General features: G+C 34.0%; 1 pseudogene; it reads right to left on the minus strand.

Annotated features, from left to right (window-relative positions):
* Positions 1-20829: 20829 nt before the first annotated feature.
* LOC145086801 (E3 ubiquitin-protein ligase PUB23 pseudogene) lies at positions 20830-22374 on the minus strand (annotated as a pseudogene).
* Positions 22375-23117: the final 743 nt, after the last annotated feature.

Raw genomic sequence — 23117 nt, forward strand, 5'->3', positions numbered from 1 at the left:
TTCATTGTGTGGCAGAATGAATAAGAAGAATCAATTAGGCAGAAAGATAAAAGTTTCTCCAAACTGAAAGGTAGGGAGAGTACTTTAGCATCATGTTTTATGATCATCTTAATGGTTAGGAAAATCATATCACAATTGATCATCTAAGGACATCTTAGTGCATTTCTATGGCTAAGATGAGGAATCATGAATTGTTGAAATGGTTAAATAAAGAGGATGAGTAGTACTTCGTTCCAAAATCAAGTCTTAGAGTCATACTCCTAGCTTGTGCCTTGAGTGACATAATCTTAATAAAGTTTATAACACTCATCAAATGTAGAGTAAAATATTTCTTACTCTTGTACATTTGAAATTGGTAAGTTGTAATGTCTTGGATATGACAAAGACCAACTAAGATCAATTATGTGAAGTGTTTTTCTTTGATAAGAAACCGCACTAACTCTTGAATATTTATTATCAAGTAATGTTTCTTAACAAAGAGAACCTTATATGCCAAGAGGTCAGTGGGAGTCTTAAAGATCTTGAAAAGTTTCAAGAACTAATCAAGAACGAACCTATTGTTTATCACTACCACATGACTTAAGGTTTGGAACCTATCGTGTTGACATATTCTTTTTTATGTGCCCATTCCAGTTAAGTTTACTACGCATGTGAGCTCTATGAGTTCTCAATTGTTTGCATAGCAACTTGGAAGAAATGGTAGGACCTTGAGCTGCCAGGTGGAAAAAAATTAACATTAAACAAGTTCAGTCCATATGAGTTTGGATTTGTCACTAACATTATCTTGTGATTATGGTTATGACAAATTCACATGGATAGGAACACATACACCATAAAATCTAAGTGTCATAAGGTTTCTCTCAAATTCATGAAAAAGATTGTGAGGAAACGCTTTCACTGAGTAGATTTTAAAGAGATAGCATTTGTGATATTTGCATTCTCAAATTAGATTATGAATACGACATCCCTCTTCATAATTTGAATTGTGAGAAATGACAAAAGGTCTAAACATTTGAGACTTATAGCTGTAAGTTCTGAAATTGTTTAGACACACATGTGAGCCATCTAAGGAAAGGTGTATGAGTTTGAGAAGCCTAGATAAAGTCTTATCGAAGCATCTCGTATCAGAAATTTGAACTTTGGTATGAAAGTCAATTAATTTCTAGAAGTCTGGCTGATTTCTGGGAACATGTGAAAGCTAGTGGGAGCATAAGTGTTATGCTAATAAGGAAATTCTATAATTATGCTAGTGGGAGCACGATTATTACCTTATGTGCTGCGAGTTAGCAATGTTAATTATAAAAAACAAAAAGTTTCAATTCACAAAGTTACAGGGTTTGAAAAGTTGTTTTACTATAATTAAGGGAGAGGAACTCATACTTCATTTCCAATGTAAAAGATTAGATTATGAGATTTTAATCAAATTTAGTTAATGATATATATGAATGTTATGTTGGAATGGTTCAACATAAGGAAATTCTATATATGGAAATATTATAACAAAAGACTGGTAAAGTATCATGTTTTATGTAAGACATTTTGAATCGTGTCCTATGTGCTTCAGATATAGGATCGATTGAATACGATATAATATTCATGTGTTCTAATATTCCAAATACCTAGGGCATTAAGATGGAAAAAGTATTAGAACCAGATATGACTAAATTGGTTAAACAACTGTTAAGGCCAATCCAAGGTTCGCTAAGGATTGGTCACTTGTGGGCAGTTGGAAGTATAGTAATGGATGGACCATATCGACATTATTATAAATAGACAGGATTTTGTTAATAATGACTTTCCATATGGAAAATATGGAAATGTCTCCATAATGGGATTTGGATATTAAGAATCTATGTGTAGGTTAGAAACTTTTATGCAAGAAGGATGTTCAAAGGAATGTACTTTAAAGTTGAGACTTCGTTTCCTTGGAATTGTTTTGTTATCAATCTCCAGTGGAAATTTTTGTAATTTCATTGTCCAAGTCTCTGTGACTTTGGTGCGTTGACATTACAAAAGGTTCATTGCATAAAGGTTAGAACCTAACACATTCTAATAGTGACAAGAATTTGGTATTCTTACACTGGGGATAAAGATTTGGAATCGTGAAATGAGCAAAATTGAAATGTTGTCAATTAATCTGTTTCACAAAGGAGGATAACTATTGTTTTAATTCAAGTATTAAGTTGATTAATCGAAACATTATACAATGAATAATGTGTAATCACTATGGTGATTAAATAGAAGCGGTTTTATTTATATTCATAAGTTCTGAGACCATATTGGATTTGATTATTCTTGTGTTTCAGATTGCATGTTTCGAATTCCATAATAATAAGACTATTCAAACTATCCATAGTCGATCATACTTTGGAAGTAGGTATTGAGGCAAGGTTGTCATGAATCTGATTGTAGATTGTCTAGGTGTTTTAGACATAGCATGAGTTTGCTTCAGTGTTCATGAGTACTCCTGGAATAAGATTCGAGTATTTGATTAAACCCACGCTCATCTGAATCACTTCATGGATTTTATCACGAGTGATTGTGAGACAATAATATCTTATATTCTTAAAACAAAATCGTGTAAGTTGTAGCTTACAAATTGGTTGCACGTTAATGATGCGTAAACGCACCAGTAACTTGGTGTTATAAAGCACATTGTTGTGTGTGATTTGATGAGTAAATATAGCAAGCACATGAGTCGAAGTTTATCCATTGCTTTTACCCTTAGAAGGATAAAAGCGATATATGTTGGCCCCTCGATGATTTAGTGATGACACCCGAAGTGCTTGCCCAAGCCTAGACTGATTTGATTTGTTCAATTAGTCGGTCGTCATAAATCGGATATCAGGAAACAACATACGGACAGAGAGATTGATTATAATCCATGTCTCAGTCCATACGATATCTAGAATGCAGGAATATATGATCCCATATCTAATGGACGCGTCATTGACTAGGTCAGAGTTCGACAACGACTTTTAAGAGCTACGATTGCTAGTCGGGATTTTGGATTCGTACTTGCAATAACAGTTATTAGACTTATACAAGTGGGAGATTGTTGGATTAGGTGTCTAAGACCATAACTATAATTGGTATGTACTTGACCCGAGAGTAGCATGGTCCATATCAGGTTGCATATCACCAGGACAATTTGATAGGATGGATATTTGAGTAAGAGGTTATTTATGATTTATTAATATATTACAAGTATAATATATTAATTGTGAAATCATATTATTTAATTAGTATTGATCAAGAATTAATTTGGAATTAATTTTGTGATAAAAAGAGACTAATTAAATTAACGGGGACTGATTATGTAAATCAGTGATACATATAGGATTGGGCTAATGATCCATGATGGACTAAGTTTATGTAAGCATCCATGAAGAGTTAGCCCACATGAGTTAGGGATTATAACCTAAGTGTATGGATTAGGGTTTACCCATGACTCTTGGAATCCTACACTACATATATGTTACCCTTGGCCTAAAATCGGTTACACAAGTGTTCTTAGAGTTCATATAGCTGAATTTGAGTGCCTTCAGCCTCTCTCTTAAGTCCTCCTTTGTTCATGGTGTGTTGTGAACCGTTTGAGGCATCACACTTGGGTTGCTAAGTTCTTAAAGTCCAAATACATCAAGCTACAACAAAGAGGTAATCATCTAATCTATTTTATGATTTAAATATCAAATGGTATGCTAGTTGTAGGCTTTATGCTTTGGATAATATTATTGCATGTATAACTAGAGAAAACATAGATCTAAAGCATTAGGGTTGTCTGTAAACCATATGGATGTTAAAGTACATAAAACCCATCATTATTTACATTAAAGATATGGAGGCATTATCTTTATGGTACAAAGTGTAAGCTTTACAATGATCATAAGAATCTCCGGTATCTCTTCGGTCAAAAGGAGTTGAATATGAGACAATGATGTTCGCTAGAATTACTCAGGGATTGTGACTACGAGATACTTTACCACCCTAGTAAAGACAATGTCATAGAAAATGCTTTGAGTAGAAAGATAAAATTAGAAAGGAAGAAACAAAGGGCGTTGAGAATTAAGATTGTCTCAACAATTGTAGAAAGTATTCAGAAAGACCAGGAAGAAGCTTTAGACAAAACGTATTAATTTCCTACAATCGTCCAATGGTTGAAAGTATTCCAAAACAAGGTTTGGGTGCCTAAGATGGGAGGAATGAGAAGTATTCTCATGGAAGAAGCTCACAAGACGATGTACTCGATTCCAATTCAGGGTTTGAAACCTTACTACTGGTGGCCGTCGATGAAGCTCGACGTTGCTAAGTATGTGACCGAGTGTGTGACATCCGCAAGAGTTAAAGCACAACATCAAAAAAACATATGGGAATTTGGATCCCTTACCAGTGCCCATGCGTAAGTGGGGAAACATCAGCATGGATTTTGTGACCAAAATACCTAGGATAAAGAGTGGTCACGACATGATTTGGGTAGTCGTGGATCAATTCAAAAAGAGTGCACATTTTATAGCGGCCAATGAGAAATGTTCTATTGATAAGCTTGCAGATGTCTATGTGAAGGAAATAGTAAGACTTCACGGTGTTCCTCTAACGATTGTGCTAGATCATGATAGTCATTTTACTACAAGGTTTTGGAAGAGCCAACAAGAAGAATTGGGTACAAAGGTGTGTTTGAATACAGCCTACCATCCACAAGCTGATGGTCAGAATGAAAGGACAATTCAACACTAGAATATATGTTAAGAGCATGTACCTTATATTTTCGAGGTAAATGAGATGAGCATTTAGCCTTAGCAGAGTTTTCCTACAACAATAGTTACCATTCAAGCATTAATATGGAACCTTATAAAGCCTTGTACAGACATAAGTGTGGTATGCCGTCTTGTTGGCTAGAGGTTGGAGAAAAGCAGTTTATGGGTCCCAAGATAGTCCATCGGGATGTTGAAAAGCTAAATGTGGTTACAGAAAGAATATTAGTAGCTCAAGATCGTTAAAAGAGCTATGCTGAAAAGAAACAATGTGTGACAACCTGAAATTTTCTATCCCGCACAGTCAAATACTTCATTGAAAGTCAAACTCATTCCTGCTATCATTTAGCACCATTTGGAGTCTGTTTGATAGTTCTGAGCCTTGTACACTTAAGGAATAAGTGTTGGAAAGTAACTGCAAAAGCCTTAGCATAGAAATTTATGCCTTAAACTCCATAAGATGGAGTTTACGGCCGTAAACTCAAGAGGGCCATGAACTCCCACACACACACACACACACACACACACACACACATATATATATATATATATATATATATATATATATATATATATATGAATTTGGAACATTTCAAGCCATTTCTCACTTCTTAAACCCAAGAACTTTAGTTTTCACTCAAGTATCATCGAGATCTTCGTCCCCGATCTTCAAAACTCGTAAGTTTATTGTCATAACTAGTTGATATCTTACATGAACTAGTGATATTACATGATTTCATCGGTGAATCATTCCATTTTGTAGATCTTCAAGTTTCACCAAGAACACCAAGAACACACACTAGTGTTCTTGGTCAAAATCGACCATTCAAGCTCCTAGATCGTAAGTACTCTTATTCTAACTCGTTGTACACTAGGTTTAACATGTTTAGAGCTTATAATCATCAAGAATCAATGGTTGAATGAGAGCTTATGGCCAAGGATCTCCCAAGGCCGTAAACTCCCTATAAGGGTGCAACGATGCCCTTTCCTCCTTCCAATTGACTAGAGCATAACATAGAACCAACCACCATTGAACTAGGGACTTCAAGCAATGAAATAGTACTTCCTACCATGAGTTTACGGCCGTAAACTCATGGGGAAGTGGTCCCTGGGCAGTAAACTCCATTAAGTATGGTCCATTGACCATAAACTCAAATATGATGCCTTGCAATCCTTTGTTGCAACCAAATGGCCTCCTAGCACTTGACCAAAGTGTTTTCCGCGCATTAGGATGTATATACTTGTCTAATTAGTGTTATAATCACTAATTGTATATATACATATGTATTTATATGTTATTAGGATCATTGTGTGTGTTTAAGTCTTCACTTGACACCAAGCACTTGTCCGACAATTCCATCAGATCCACTCACTGCAGGTGAGTTCATACCCCTTAACTAACCTTTAAATATTTCTAAATGTTTATAAATGCTTTTATGGGGGGAATACAAGTTGAATCATGCTAGTTAGTACATCAATCACATGTGATTAATAACTAGTATACAAATGGATTTATTACACTTTTAGCTGTTTACTCAGGATACTACTTCCAAATGACTTACTAAAACATTTTTACATGTTAAAGCTCTTTATCAAACTGTCTTACATATTGTATGTTTCCTTTCAAACTCTGTTACAATTGTGTTTCACACAAAGGTTCTTATACTTAAAATTGTTCTTAACAAACAAACTGCTTTCAAATCATTTTATAAACTGACATCAATTCATCATTTCTTAGTTATTAAACTTTTCAAAAGTTTTATAAAGCTTCTTTTATACGTTTATATTGTCAAATGCATGCCTATATATGTATAGTTATAGAAGTAATGTTTAAAGGACTTAGGACGGCTAGCTCACTTAATTTATTTCCTTTTCCTCGTTGGGATGTGGATTTAGGGCATCGGATATTCATCCGAATGTCATCTAAATATTAGTTATATATCATGTATACATATATAGACATAAAAGTTCCATTAGTCAGTTCAGTACCTTTGGGTAGCAAAGGCATACTTTGGTTATACACATAATTACTAGTAACTATAATAGGTGTAGTTAGGAGATACTACTTGCTATTCCAAATACAAGGAATCACACAAGAGCCCGTTCATTCATGTGTCTATACTAATACTATTACATACTATAACAGAGAATACTAGACATAGCATATTATAATAGAGAATACTATTACAGAGAATACTATAACAGAGAATACTAGACAGAGCATACTATAACAGAGAATACTATAATAGAGAATACTAGACAGAGCATACTATAACAGAGAATACTAGATACTAATGCATGCTATAGGAAGAGATACTATTCATACTATCTGAATAGATATTTATACTTACTATACGGGGCTTACCATTCCACACCCAACTGATAGCTACAGTGGGAAAATGCACATCGACGGATGTCTACGGTTGTACTGTTCGGCGAGGTTCCACTTCATGAATATCCTAGTACAAAAGGATACAATTACAATAATTATATTATTTCCTTATTACCTTTAATTTGTGTCACATTCACATAATCGATGAGGTAGACTAGATTTGAATAATAATAGTTATTACTTCAGTAATTAATACAAATAATACTGTAGCACACATATACATTTTCCCATTATATTCAAATTGTGATCTTGTCACATAAAGGGTAATATAAAACTATATTTTGATAATGATAGTCATACTTGGGAAAAGCTTTCATTCTTACAAAGAGACAAACATACAAAACATTCGAGTCTTGGTAGAAGACTACCTTTTATACTAGTAGAAAATATAGGTTTTTCTAGGAGTTTTCAAACATATATTAAACTTTACATTGTTCAAATACAAACTTTTTCACCAAACATTTACTTGTATTTTCTTTACAATTTTACAAAGCAATGACACCTAAAATACTTATGAATTCACCAGCTTAAACGCTGATACTCACTTTCAAAATAACTTGTATTCTCAGGTCACCAATAGACAGGTACGACGACCAGGTTTTGTGAAGACGGAGCAGTCAAGACTCGTCTTTTATTTTGATTATTCATTATGTTGTTTTATACTATGAAAGAACACACTGTAATTACAATTATACTATTAATGCAATGGATGATGTTGTTGCTTGTTTTACTACTTTGCATTGTTGTGATACATTATATGACATCCTCCGCCCCAGAACGTTTCTGCCGTTCTCGGTTTTGGGGTGTGACACAATGACCATTGAACTTCGAAGTTGGAGATTTGGCATTTCTAAAGTCTCTCAATGGAAGGGAATTATAAGATTTAGAAAGAGAGGAAGGCTCAGTCTTAGATTTATTGGGTCATTCAAGGTTCTTTAGAGAGTTGGGAACAATTCTTACAAGCTGGAATTGCCATAAGAACTAGATGGTATTCATAACACTTTCCCAATGTGTTATTTAAGGAAGCTCGTGAGAGAAGTCCCCGATATAATTCCACTTTCGAAGATGAGGATTGATGAAGATAATAGGTTAATCGAAGAGCCAGAAGCAATTATGGACCATAAGATGAAGAAGCTACGGCGTAAGATGGTTGATTTAGTGTTTGTGTAGTGGAAAAATTCAAATGGGCCGAATCTCACTAGGGAAACATAAAGCAAGATGAAGAATCTCTATCCACATCTGTTTGTTGATGCATGATTCCAAGGACGGAATCATCCTAGGGGGGAGAATTGTAATGCTTGTGTTTCTCTCTAGACAGTAATAAGATGATGTAATAATTAAGGTCAAGAATTGTAACTTATTTAATATAATAACGGGAAATTATTTGAGTAGTATGTGATTTATCTATAACTATTTGCAGTATATGTGCATACGACAATATAATAAAATAAGAATAAAATACACGTCCAAAATAGAAAAATAATTAGGCCGAATACCCTTGACAAAAATTGAAGTAGTCATGGAAAGGATTATGGGGATATAAGGAATGCTTAAATCAGACTTATAACGAAGAAATTATGATATGTTGAGATTTTGCGATTCGACCTGATTCGGCAACGTGCGTCGTAAAAAGTAAATTTTTGTTAGGTTACTTTTTAGCCTTAGTGACCTAAACAAAAGTCGTAGTAGTTATTAAACCAAGAGCGTACATATAGAGAACATTCAAATCTAACTTCATTAGAGGAAGTTATGCTTTTTTCAAAGATGCAGAGTAGCAGTAGACATATCAAATATTGAATTTTAGGTCGGTAGATCATTAGCTGAAACAATCTAAACAATAGTTAAATAGCTCATTTGTGTTCAACCATTCCTCACACTTTTCTCTACAACTCTCTCTTGATTTCTACTTCCTTTAGTCTAAATTTATCCTTAGAGTTAGTATCTTGGCGAAGCCCTGCAATCCCTAAGAGTCTGAAAAGTAGTAGCTATCGAGTAGGGACTCTGCCAGTGTAATTTCCAGACCTTGGTCTAGGGAATCTCTATAAGCTGACTTACACTCTATATTAATTTAGTGTATTTTACATTTAAAATTCATAGTTGTTATTAATTTATAAATAAGATTTTTCAGTGGTTCTAATGTCGTATTACTGATTGATCTACTTATGGGGATGATGTCTAGGTTGAATTTAGTGAGGTGTTTAATGTGGGATTTCCAAACAGTATACTATGTATACCAAATGGACCCTACCTCTGATATGATCCTACCTGATTGTCTCTTATCAGCTATAGATCAGTAGACATTGGGATGGTTGAGGAATCTAGACTACTAATTAGTCATAAGAGATACTAAAATAATACTTAGAGATAATTGAACCTAGGTCATAACAAAGGAAATGCCAAGTGCTAAAGCGATTCGCTGTCCAACTTTCCAGTCATCCACTTTTACAAGCGAGTACATAGTTATTACTTTCATCTCTCTCTCTCTCTCTCTCACACACACACATACACACACACACACACATATATATATATATATATATATATATATATATATATATATATATATAAAGTATTTAAAATAATTACATGTTATATGTGCCTATTATCTGTGTTCCTGATATCTATGCTAGATGAACGATTTATACATGTTTTACTTGATTTAAACTGTATATGTATTTTTATACCTATAAATACATTGGGTAGAGACGGGTAAATAAAAGACGATATGGATGATGAGATATGAAAACGAAGGATGAAATAGATGATGAGAGGCCTTGAATTAAAGATGATATAGTCGTCTAGCATAGTATAGATGACGACCACAATTTATTCTTGACAGTTCAGTGGAACGCTAACAAGCTTGCAACATGTCGGTGTTTTTGAACGAAGTGTTCACTAGGTGTGTTCCATCCCCCCATGGTTGCCTTATTGACATATACTGCTAAGGAATCCCCTAAGCATTATTGTCTATCCCAAAGATGATCCTTAGGATAGGTCCCCTAAATTAGATGCTTTACGGACAAAAAATGAGGATAACGGGAATGGGTAATCGGGTTGAATGTTTTGATGAAAATATATAATTAAAAGAATTTAATTATTGTGGATTGAAAACGCTATGTGCTCACCAGGCCCCCAAGCTTGACCCACTGAGTTTCTTATATTACCTGTAGTGGCATGAGAGCACGTGTGTGATGCTATGATGAGCGATGGCATCCCAATGTTTTTAATATAAATAAAATCCATTTCTTCAAAAATCCTTTGGTAATATCTTTATCTTATTTTTGCAAACAAATTCCTCAACATCTTTCTTCAAAAAGGATACTCTGATTTTAAATAAGCATAAATAAATCGGTCTTTTTTGGCCGTGCAATTAGGGATGTCACAAGTTAATTGACCATTGATTGCACGAATTTGTATTCCAAGTAGTTTATTACTATTAAAATGTTCGAGCTATAGATTGACCAAGTCCTAATATAGGTAATAAAATTAGTTGCTTAATCGTGTTAGAGGACATTATTTGACAATAATAATTTCCATTTTGTTCGAATTGAACATATGAAGACAAACCTAGATTCAGTCATTCATAGTCCAAACATTCAATAAAATCAATTAAGTTTCCTTAGTATACATGAACATTGTGAATAAGTGACATAAATTGAGGCAAGCTAATTAGTTTGACCATAACAGTTAGTGATTGGTAATCAACTCATTAATCCATTACACTAATACTAAAGCAAATATAAAAACTTGGGGGATTCATATTTTAGTGGAAGTACTTCTTATTTATTGCTTCTATTTAATTCTTTATTTTCTTTGATTAATTGAGTGTTAAAACAAGTTAGTTATTTTAAACAACAAAATCCTCATTTTTACTTTTTTTGTTATTAATTTAATTAACATTTGAATTATTTGATCTAAACCATCCCGTTCCCTGAGTTTGACACCCTTTCGTACCTTAGATTATATTATTTCATGACTAAGTATGTTGCGTATATGTGTTAAAGACCAATTGAGATTCAATAGAACTTTATAAATAAAAAACTAGTGCACCAAAAAGAACACATTGTGATTCTCATGCTCTTTATTCGATATCACGACGTGGCATATGCTTTCCCATGTTGTCACTAAAGTACAATGTATTATTTTAAAGATTTCCGCACTACATCTTTTTGAAGAAGCGGTCTTTGGTTCATTTTATCCGACACATTCACATGAAGCAACAGGAATTCAGTTTCCAGTATAATTAATCAAGATGTTAAAGTTTTCCCACCACAACCAGATTCGATCTCACCACTACTACCCTAGGGGATTATGTTACCTTTTCTCCATTTTAGTTGCTTTTTATGTGCTTTTAATTGTTTTTCGCATACATTGAGGGCACTGTATGAACTAAGTGTGCAGTAGGCAGTTGAAAAAGGATTTTCAAGCATAAAAGTTATAAATTAGGTAAAATGCTAGAAATTTAAAATTTAATTATATAGACTTGCAAAAATAGTCTAATAATTCTAGTCATTTTTTAAATTTTTTGATATCATCACATTTAAGCTAGTTTGCTAGTGTTAGTGCGATGGTTCGATGTGTATAAGATTTAGTTGAACCAATATGTTAGAGTATATTTGTGGCTTCTCAGTTCTAGTGAAATAATGAGACAAAAACACGAACTTGTGCAGTTTGAGGGACATAGTATATTTTGCATTGTGTATTGAAATATATTCTAGAAAATTTATGTAGTCATTGCAGTTTAGACTAATGCCTTTAACCAATAAGGGTTGATGTTAAGTTCCCTTACTTAAGCATATATGTTTTTCTGTTAGGTATTTAGTTGAGAGAAAAAATAAGTGAATTTTGAAAAAAAAAAAAAAAGAATAATAAATATGAAAAAAGTTGTGAACTTTCACAAAACAGGGACAAAATAGGTAATTTCATACAATTTACCAGCTTTAACTTGTAAGAGTTAATTAGCATCTTAACCCATTAAGTCATTATAAAAACGACCCCAAGCTGGAAATTAAGCACTTAAGAGTAACAACACTTTCTTGAGTAAAAAAGACAATTCCAACTTTAAACCGCGACGCAAAGTACATTGCTTTAAAGGGGAAAACGAAAGTACGATCCTACATTAGAGAAAACACAATTTGGGTTTGGGTTTTCTCCACCATTAAGCCACATATCAAGAAAATTATGGTTGTTTTGAGAGCCTTAAGGAGTGTTCAACACTTGTCTTTTAATGCAGAAAATTACCCACAAGAACTCATGGAATGAAATGAAAGAAGACATGATCATCAACACCAAAGAAAAGGCAATTCATCATCAAAATATCAACCAATTCAACCTAACTGAAGTATGAACATATAGTGATGAAGAATCAAAGACTTACCAATGGAAATTATCGATTCACAACCTCATTTGGAACACACCACCAAACATGTCGACCTCCCTCATCAAAACCTTGAACTCAACTTATCCCCTCTCCCCTCACATTTGATTCTTTTTTCTTTCTTACGCCTGATCGACCTAAACACAAGAGTAACAACAACATCGACAAAAGGACCAATTGAAGGCATAATCTTACGTATAGGCTTGGAAAGAAAAAAATGAACGAAACCCTTAAGCTCCTAAAACACGTTGACTTGCATTCTAGGGGAGTTTCAGTTCGATTTTGCAAAATAACTCCCTATAGTTTCTTGATTTAAATCCTAACAACCATAACCCTAATAACTTGACATTTAATGTTTATTTTAATGACATTCTAGTCCCTCCTTTATATTTATTCCCTAATCTTCCACAAACCATTTAATTAAATTATATTCTACACTCTTAGAATCAAAATATCTTTACAATACTTAATAATCTTGCCACGGAACACTGTTAAATGAAGGATTTCATACGTGGTAGGAAGTGGTTCACATGCGGGTGGTTACAACAAGTAGCAGCTAATGGTTTGGAGGTGTTTCGTATGTGGCATGAAGTGTTTCACATGTGGCAGTCGGTGGCCAAAGGTGGTTTACGCTGTTGAAATCAGAAATGGCAGGAGCCGATTGATGTTGGTGGTGGTGGTGGTTTTCGTTGTCAAACAATGCATGTGGCAGTTCGCAACATGTCAGTGATGGTGGAAAAGAAATCGCTGATGGGAAGTGGGGGTGGAGGTTGGTAGCCCTGGCGGTTGATATGGGTAACAATTGAACACCAATCGCTTTCAAATGCTTGAGTATCATCGAAAAATCGAATGGGAAGAAAAAACGAAGGAGTGTACGACGGAGACTAGGTGAATGTAGTTTAGCTTTAGAGGCGCAAGTATTAGCGGCTATGAATAGATAACATTGGAGGGAAATATTTGCGGTTCTTTATATTCGGAGTATTAGCAGCGTCGGCGTCGCTACTATTCCGTCGCCGCTATTGATTATGTACGAAAACAAACCCCACCCATTGGATCTACACATTGAATTATCAGCCACGATTGATGTCACACAAATCATTGACATGCATATTAGCGATGACGCAGTTAGTGATGGATCGAGCTTTGACAACTATGCCAGACGTGTCTGTTTTAATGTCGCTACTAAAGCTACCGTCACTAGTGAAGGTGGCATTGCTAGTGGTCAGATTTCTTGTTTTGTGAACCGTTCATGTGTAAAATTAGCCGAAATGGTCTAACCGAAAGCAATGATTAAGAACAAAACATGCATATGGACCACATATATGGTAGGGACGATTCATGTAATGTACTCTGTTTGTTTTGCTATACATATCGCTAACAAGTATCTTTAATTTCTTTTAATTAAAAAAAAAGCGTTAGGTTCATGACATAACGTCCCGTGTACATATCTTTGTTTCATATTAATTAATATCACGTATTTAATTCAATCCGCATCTTCACTTAGGAAAACGATCACCAGCGGCTACAAAAGTCGCCGGTAATAAGTCAAGTTGTCGCCGATAATAGTAATAGCGGCGACGCATCGCCGGTAATAAGTCGCCGCTACTACTTCGTCGCTATTGATCAACTTGTAGCCGCTAATAATAAATATCGCCACTAATGAGATCTGTTGCCGCTAATAATTAAGTCGCCTGTAATAACTCTGTCACTGGTAATAACAATTTTCATTTTTTAAATTTCTTTTAATTAACGATTTTGGTTGCTGGTAATAATGTCCTCGGTAATTACATAAGAACATTCAATTAAATATCAAAAATAATAGTGTCGATGCTAACTACAAAATAAACATTTGATTATAATTAATTAAATATCAAAAGTCATAATATCCGATTAAATATAAAAAATAATAATGTCGCCTGGTATTAGTGTCGCCGGTAATTACAAAAAACAATCAAAGTTTTACAATCTACTAAGTAGCAAAGACGTATGCAAATAGAACTCATCCGTACATACCATCATCTTTGTTCTCATCGTTTTCTCGATTATTTTGGGATTGAAAAAACGAATAAAGCTCATCCCTACATGTCGGGTTGTTGAGAATTGCACGAAGATTTTTCCAACTACATAATTAATAACAATGTATATAAACTTATAAGTTAAATTATCAAACATAAACAAAAACTATCAAAATACATTGTTATTTTTAAACTAAGACAAAAAACCAAAGTACGTTGTTATTTTTTTCACTTGGAACAAAAACCTAATCACTAAACTTTTTAGCAAATAATCACCACAAAACGAAAATTAGCAAATCAACATGCCTTTTACGATGCTAAAGTAGATTGCTATTTTTAAACTAAGATAAAAAAAAAACTAAATTACGTTGTTATTTTTTGCACTTGGGATAAAAACCTAATTACCAAACTTTTTAGCAAATAATCACCACAAAACCAAAGTAGATTGTTTTACCTGTGATGGTTGTGGTGATGGTTGTGAAGGCTATGGAATCGGTGGGAGAGTAGAAGGTTTACGGCCAATGCCTCTAATATGGCCACGTCGCTTTCTTAATACTTTCTCAAACACATCTCTTTCTTGAGCGGGTGTTAACTCATTTTCACCTTGACTTTGTTCTAACAGCTCTTCAACTAACCGATTCTGTAACTCCCAAAAGTGAGTAACAATTAAATATAAATAAACATTTAATTATATGATAAAATTATAATTAAATACTTGCATATTGTTGTTCCGCCTCAGCAGTAACAAATACATCATTCTTATCGGTATGAGCTTTGCGAAACGTTTCCACTCTCTTCAGGTTCTGTTTAACTTTAAAAATTAGATTATATTTTAAATAAATAATTACATCTATCGTACATTACCTTCTTATAGCAAGTACTGCTATATGAGTTCGACCCCCCACGATTCACATTTGTTTGCATTTCACAGATTTTTTTTTGTTCCTTTCTTAAGCAATTCTGTGTTCGTCTGCTTGGAAATACTCAACTGCTTTCTTCCAGTTATCAACTTCCATACCCTTTGGAGGGTTGGCTAATGCTCCCGAGATATCTTCATACCCTCCGACTGACATAAAATATTCTTTTGCGTCAGCTTTACATTCTCGATAACCTTTTAACAAGGTTGCTTGAAAACTCTCTGTCAACATATTAGCGTGTACATCCCGTTACATCTGATCCAAATCAAACTTTATCTACAAAAAAAAAAAGTTAACCAAGTAAAAAACAATTATAGTTAACCATATAAAATATATTTAAATAAATAATTACCACTAAATGTTGTAATACGGTGCACTGTATTGAAGGGGAAACTTTTTTCTAAGTCCATTTATCAAAAGGGACCATGTGCCACATTGTTTTTCCAACTTCTCGGGAAAACATGTCTTTCGGCTCTCCTACGGGATCAAATGTGATATCCCTATCATATTTCATGCTAATCGGTTTGCCCTGGTTCCGTAAGATTGTTTTTTCAAGCTTTATATTTTTCGCTTTGCCTCGAACTTTCCTTCGTGCACGTCGCTCAACTACAAATGTAATTAAAAATTATTAGAAACGGTGTTTAATTTATAATAGCTGAACAAAAATAGTAAATAAAAATTCATAATAAGACTTAACGTTCTGCTCGTGATGACCAGCACCTCTACCACCCGGGAGAGGTGGGTCCTCAACTCCATCACCCTCGTGTTCACGACCCATAACAACAGTCATGGTATACATAAACAAAAGCCATATTATTATCATTTCCTGAAAAAAAAAACATTTCTTACTATTGTATCTTTTTATATTTTTTTTATTTATAACACTTTTTTTGAATTATAGCATGTACTTTAAACAATTATATTATATTGTTGTATTGTTCTTTTTTACTATGAGATTCAAAAATATATATTTTTTATTTATAACATTGTATAAATATGTTGCAAGATTATAAGTTAAGTTGAAGATTATAAGTTAATTATATATAGAACTTATTGGTTAACCGGGTTAGTTTTGGAAACAAACTAAAAACTATCTAGTATTCGTATATAAGTTTTTAAACAATTTTATACATTTTTTGTGGTTTTTTTCCAACTATAACAATGATTTATTTTTATATGTTTATCAATTAGTTTTTAATGAATAAAATATTAAATAAAGAAAAAGGAATAATTTGGTATATCAATAAAAAAACATTTCTTACTATTGTATCTTTTTATTTTATTTTTATTTATAACACTTTTTTTCAATTATAGCATTATACTTTAAACAATTATATTATGTTGTTGTGTTGTTCTTTTTTACCGTCGAGATTAAAAAATATTTTTTTTTATTTATAACATTGTATAAATATGTTGCAAGATTATAAGTTAAGTTGAAGATTATAAGTAACTATAGAACTTATTGGTTAACTTGGGGTTAAGTTGGGAACAAACTAAAAACTTTCTAGTATTCATATATAAGTTTTTAAACAATTTTATAACATTTTTTTGTGTTTTTTTTTTTCCAATTATAACAATAATTTTTTTTTTCAATTGTATCATCATACTTATACCAAAACCACATACTTTTTCACATAATACATAAGAGCATGAAATTCACATACTTTCACATACATATACCACATATACACCAAATACAAATAAATTCACATACACACATAATAACATCCTACTTAAAACAAATACACATACTTTCACATAAATAAAACCATAACATCCTACTTATACAAAATACATAAATTGTACATTGATGTACCACATATACAACAAACATACATACATTCAAATACACACATAATAACATCCTAGTTATAACAAATACATATAATTTCGCATATATAGATACATATGACAATTTTCACATAATTTTCACACCAAATTTACATAGATACACACACCAAATACATATAATATCACATATATAGATACATATGACAATTTTCACATAATTGATACAACTACACATAGCTTGCAATTAAACTCAAATTTTACAAGGGATTGAAGTAAATAGAACCTGTAGTGGTGGAAATCAACAAATATGTCGCCGGAAAAATTGCTCTTCACCCAAAATACCCTCACTAACCTAAATCCAAAACTACCAAAAACAATGAAACTGAAAAATAATTTACAATCAATCATCAAATGGAGCTAGAAATCGAAGTTAAAAGTGAAAGACAATGAGATATAACAACTTAGAGTTATCTTTTTTCATGAGATGGAGGTAGAAATCATGAGTTAACCCGTTTAATTGAAGCCCCTAAACACCTTTGATCCCCAATTTCACAATGTGGTGAGATTTTATGTTGAAATCGACGAGAACTACGCAAAGAATGGGGGAAGAAGAAGCAGCAAAACGTTTTATGGAAGAGAGGAAGCAAAAGAACAGAAGTTGTCCGCTTTTGTGTGTAATAGCCTTTAGCAGTGACTATTTGGCTTTTAACGACGACAGAGGTTAACAACGGCCACTATCTGGATGGAAGGGTACCGCGTCTTTTTGTAGACTACTATTAGCGGCGACATTTTCGACTTTTAGCGGCGACAAAATGTCGCGAGTATTAGGTATGTGCGGATAAGACGCCCCAACCGTTGGATGAGATACTCGATTGAATGGCTGAGGTGTATCAGAAGGGGATAACGTAGATTCGGATGGAATACCTTTAGCAGCGACACAATTACCGGAGACAGAGGTTTTACCGATGACAAACGGTAGAGTCGCTGCTAAAATCTTATGTCGCTGGTAATTGTGTCGCCGCTAAAGACATGGTTTCTTGTAGTCAGGTCATTTAGAGCATAAATAAACTACTACTTGCTCGTTAATTGGAGTTTAAAATCTTATATATTAATTAATTGGTACGTTTAGAGAGTAAGGGAAATATATTGTGTTTTAAATGTTATTTCTTCTCATTCAACATGCATAAGGCTGCAGGGAATGGCCGCGGTTTGGAGCCTCGATTTATGCCATCTCAGCCGCGAATACCGCCCCCTCACTGCGCTCTCCTGCGGTTTTGGCCGCACCGCGGCCCTCTATAGCCATGCAATGTAATTGGTTGAGAGGAAACAGGTCAAAATACAACCGTTTTTTTTTTTTTTTTTTTTTTTTTACTTTCTTTCCTATAAAATACTACATACACTTCATTTTTTTTCAAACAAAAAACACTCTTCTCTCCATTTTATTTTAAAAAATTCATCAATCTCAAAAATGTGTTTTTTTTTTTTTTCATATGTATTGTTTTTTGGGAATGCAATGTAATGTTTTTTGAATTTTCAATGTAATGGGTTTTTTAATTTTCAAGTAATGAAAAAATATGTTGTTTTATTAAAAAAAGTTTATTAAATTAAAATTGTTAAAAAAAAACTAAAAAAAAAAAAGAAATAAAAGTGTGGCACCACTCCCTTGGTGTGGCAAGAAACCACACTTGTCTAGTAAAAACTGACGTGGCGCACATGTGGCGGTGAAGGTAGTGCGGTTTCGGTGGCACCACACCCTCCAGCCTGATATCATATGAAAATATAGAAATGAATTTGTTTATGAAAACAGACTTTCATATATATTGTATTTCATGCACTTAGCAATGTGGCACTACAAGAATGGAAAGTATTAAGTTTGGGAGCGCTGCTAATACTTTTAGTAGCAACATGTCGTCTATATATAAAAGGTCGCCGTTAATGCTTCGTCGCTAGTACTCAAAGTGCCGCTACTAATACTATCTGTCGCCGCTTATAATGACATGTCGCCACTAAAGGCTTATCGCTGCTAATAGCCAAGTGTCGTCATTAAAGGCGTCGTTGATAATTATATTTTCCATTTTCTTGTATTTAACATTAAAATTAGAAAAAACTATATAAAAAATATAAAAACTATTATGATATTAATCTAAACCAACATCCGTCCAAAATATTAATCCAACATCCTTCAAAATACTCATCCAAATTTTAATAATGCAAAATATCCAAAATACTAGTCTACAATAGTAAAAAATCAATATAACTTTAATTTTTTTTAAAAAAGTAGCTACTCGTTATCATCGCTATTCTCGTTTCATCCGGTTTTATTTCGTGTTGCAAGGAATGAAACCATTTTTCAAGTGCAACACTACATGCCATGTCTTTTAACATTGTTTATGTCAAACTACAAAGAAAATAAAATAATCTTATAAGTTAAACCAACAACTTAGGACAATATAAGCAAAGTAGAAAAAACATACACCCTACATACATAATTTTCTATACATACAAATACACATATACAAAAATAGTACATATGAAAAAACACATATACATATATTATATACATACAAATACACATACATGATACACATACAAATACATACAATCACATATACATACATCATACACATCCAAAATACACATATACATACAAATGCACATATAAATACACTTCTATATACACAAAATGAACATATTATATATAAAAAGCAGGAAAATAAAACCTATGGTGTGGGGGCTGTGAAGGCAAATTCCGGTGAGAACAATGGTGGTGGCGGTAAAATGTTGGTGGGTATTAATAGCAACAGTTTTAGCATGGTAGGGATCTCAAAAATTTGGCAAAATATTCGAAATTCCTTCAACCAAAAGGTATATTCAATGGGGGAGAGGAGAAAACGAAATCAAAAAGAAAAAGAAAACCCTAAAGCCTCACCCATCAATGTCGCCATAAATGGTGCTTTGGCGCCGCTGATGTGACTCGCCAGTGATACCTTTGGGGTCGCCAAATACGTGCTTTGGTTGCCGGTAGAGTGGACGTCGATGTGGCTTTGGATAGAGAAAATCGAGGTTTCGTTGGAGAAAATTGACTAAGGAAGAAAATGCGACAAAACGGAAAAGAACGAGGGAAGAGGGGTATTATCCGCACAAGGTATTCGCGATGACAGGTATTTGCGGCGACAATACCCTTTAGCGACGACGAACGGAGTAATAGCGACGACACCTTTGGAGGGAATCTTTGGTGGTATTTTTTTCGAGTAATACTGGTGACACTGTCGTCGGTAAAGGTGTCGCCACTAAAGTTTGTGTATGATGTGAATTTCTAGTTGTTGGATTAGTCACTAAATCAATTGCTATGATTTCACCTCGGTGTTTGACACGGATCGACGTTAAATAACCTTTAGCGGCGACACACACCTTTAGCGGGGACAAATAACATGAAAGTTGTTTGCCGCCGCTAATGCCTATTTCTTGTAGTGTCTTCATTTCACACCCGAATTTAGATGCCAATTGTTAAAACATCACAGAAACATGTACTTGTACAAGAACAACTAACAACAAACTTATTCTTTTTTGTTTTCCAGGATGCATATGATGAAAAAACAGTTGTTTTCGCAACTATATATAACTGACGTCTCATACAAATTAAAGAGTTTCACTTATAAAACTCTTGTACATTAGAAAAATCTTGATGCATCAATGTACTAAGAAGGATAGGAAGAAACCAACTCATAGGGTATACATGAGGAATTCTTCCAAGCCCTAGCATGCATCTTGAGAATCTCGCTAGCTTTCTCGCTCGTCTTGCTCCCACACTCCACTTGTAACACGAAACATAGTTTCCCCACCACCCCCAACTGCAACATCTCTTGTACTACACTCGTATTTCCAGAGAACTTTGCCACTGCATGCAGTATCCTCACAGCCCTTGAACTTGCCACCTGCGAAACACGAAAGATTTTCTTGGAAACCACCGCTAAACCTGCACCATGTTTCAAGAGCTCAGCCCGGCCATCAGCACACTGGCAAAGATGGTCTAACAGTGTCAACGCCATCTCCGGGACCCTCTTTTGATCAGTACAATCGAGGAGGATGTCAATTAATACAGAAACTACTCCTGCCTCCACCGCTTTTATCCTATTCCGCCCCCATGGACAAACGCCGATGAGTAATTTGAGTGCAGCTTTTGTTGCCTTTTGTGAGATTTGATTGGCCAAGATTTGTGTAAGCACCTTGAAGAGATGAGGCTTTATGGATATCATTTGACTGGGTTCAGCCACCTCCAACATCGACTTCAGCAATAAGACGGCATAAGCGCGTGACTCATAATTGGTGGCGCGTTCCATCACTCTAGTCAATGCGTCAACAAACTCTCCGGTCCTTCCAAACAAGGATTTAAGGCCGGTTTTTGACAAATGAAGGTGGTAAAGGATGCTCACCGCTTCGTCAATATCTGTCGGCAAATTATCAAATCCGTCGATCTGAGAAACTTCAATCGCCGGTGATGGTGACGACAGATTACAATTAGGGTTACATATGATGTACGACAGGTATTCAGCTGCTCCAACTGCTTCCGTTGACCGTTTATTCATATCACTTTCCAAAACAATCGTCTTTAGCCTCTTCAAACACTTCATCTGCAGATTGGGAGACTTAGAATCTTGTAGAAGCTTCAAGATTTGTGATTTGGAGATTGGGATCCGTGGAGTGGGGAATCTTTCGACACCATATGGCCCATTAATTGTGCACCAAGATTGGATCAATCGACGAAGGGTGTGGTTTGGGGTGAGCTCTAAATCGGTGAGAACTTGTTTGGTGATGGGACACGTGCTATTCTTTCGAGTATACAACCATTTCTCTATGGCTTCACGATCGTATGTTATTCCTGTGGAGAGAGTGACAGGGTCTTTCATGATATCTAGAGAAATCGGACATACAAAGAAGGAAGGAACTTCTATCTCCTTTTGAGAATCACCCATAGCAGATACTTCAACAAAATAGTTAAAAGCGATATCAAGAATGATACTTAGGGTTCATTTGTAAATCTTGAATAAATGGATGAACGAAACTAGAGGTCTTTTGTTGAAGTGGTTGTGAATAATGTTAAATAGCATTCTACGATTTTGAATTTGGGATGGATGGGGTGGAGTTAAGAAAAAAAAAAAGTCAAATCCATTAACGTAAAAATTATTTTGGTCAAAGAGAAAGAGAAGTTTTGACCTTTTCAAAGGCTCAGCACAGACATCTATCAAAATCAAGATCTACAAGGCATGTGTTTTGTAGTAAACAGTGTGGGAAATGTGTCTTGGAAGTGTCTAGCTGGATAAGTTTACTCCTCAATGTCGGCTGTATAATTAATGAACGTATATTTTTATTAATAATTTATGTAAAATGTTAAATGTTTTTGGAGCGGATTTTATCATTTGTAAAAGCTTAAATAACAAATTTCGTCCATCTCTTATAGTAAGTAAGACTAAGGCTCATTTGATAGTTGCTGACTGAGAAAGTGGTGACTGAAAAATATCTGTCTTAGTAAGAAATTCTTATCGGGTAAGAAATCATGTTGTTTGATTGTACATCTGATTGAACGTGCTGACTGATGCCAAATGACTAATTTACCCTGATGCGCTATTCGTTTTTATGCAATATAATAATAATAATAATAATAATAATAATAATAAAGATAATAAAAATAATAAAGATAATCATAATAATAATAATAATAATAATAATAATAATAATAATAATAATAATAATAACCAGCGTTACACATTATATAAAATATTTGAGCAAATATAACAAAAAGGCCTCTAGCATAGTGGAAAAGATGTGACTTTGTGAACATAAGAACATGTGTTCGATTCCCACTACCCTTTTTTA

The sequence above is a fragment of the Lactuca serriola genome, chromosome 2 (assembly GCF_051521515.1).
Source record: "Lactuca serriola cultivar US96UC23 chromosome 2, Lser_US96UC23_V15, whole genome shotgun sequence".
Taxonomy (NCBI): Eukaryota; Viridiplantae; Streptophyta; class Magnoliopsida; order Asterales; family Asteraceae; genus Lactuca; species Lactuca serriola.